The sequence below is a fragment of the Rhea americana genome, unplaced genomic scaffold, assembly GCF_003343005.1.
Source record: "Rhea americana isolate MKP2758 unplaced genomic scaffold, rheAme1 scaffold_522, whole genome shotgun sequence".
Classification (NCBI taxonomy): domain Eukaryota; kingdom Metazoa; phylum Chordata; class Aves; order Rheiformes; family Rheidae; genus Rhea; species Rhea americana.
Window position 1 is genome coordinate 169,138 of NW_028186671.1, and position 1,169 is coordinate 170,306.

Below are 1,169 nucleotides of genomic sequence, written 5' to 3' on the forward strand. Positions count from 1 at the left end.
GTATGCATGGACCATGCATAGAGAGTGTGCACAGAGCGTGCAGAGAGAGCGTGCATGGAGTGTGCAGAGAGTGCACGGAGCGTACGGAGACAGTGTGCACGGAGTGCACAAGAGAGTATGCATGGAGCATGCAGAGAGAGCGTGCATGGAGCRTGCAAGAGAGTATGCATGGAGCTTGCAGAGAGAGCGTGCATGGATCATGCATAGAGAGCATGCAGAGAGAGTGTGCATGGAGTGTGCAGCGAGAGTGTGTATGGAGCGTACGGAGAGAGCGTGCATAGAGTGTGCAAGAGGACATGCACAGAGAGTGCGGAGAGAGCATGCACTGAGCATGCAAGAGGGCGTGCATCGAGCGTGCAGAGAGAGTGTGCATGGAGCATGCGAGAGGGCGTGCACGGTGCACGCAGAGAGAGCGGGAACAGAGCATGCAAGAGAGTGTGCATGGAGCGCGCGGAGAGAGTGAGCCTCGAGTGCACAAGAGGGTGTGCATGGACTGTGCGGAGAATGCAGGCACGGAGCATGCAAGAAGGCATGTAAGGAGCACGCAGAGAGTGAGCCCGGAGCATGCAAGGGGGCATGCACGGARCACGCAGAGAGAGCGTGCAACACGGCATGCATGGAGCATGGGGAGAGAGTGTGCACAGAGCATGCAAGAGGGCATGCGTGGAGCACACGGCCTGCTTGTGCATGGAGTGTGCCCGGAACATGCCTGGAGCATGCAAGAAGAGAACACGCACAGAGCACACAGAAAGAGCATGCAGGGAGAGTGTGCACGGAGCGTGCATGGAGYATTTGCGGAGCGTGCAGAGTGAGCATGCATGGAACAGGCGGAGGGAGCCTGCATGGAGTGTGCAAGAGAGCGTGCTCGGAGCGTTTGGAGGCAGCACGCACCGAGCGTGCGCAGAAAGCGTGCCCAAAGCTTGCAGCGTGAGCATGCATGGAGCATGCAAGGGGGCGTGCGCGGAGCGTGCAGAGAGAGCGTGCACCGCGCGTGCAAGCGGGCGTGCAGAGAGAGCGTGCACCGCGCGTGCAAGCGGGCGTGCCCGGAGCGTGCAGGCGGCGCGCTGCGGCGAGCACGGAGCGTGCAGAGGGAGCGCGCCCGGCGCCCGGCGGGGGAGCACGCGCCGAGCGCCCGCCTAAGACTTGGCACGGAGCAAGCGGCGAGAGCT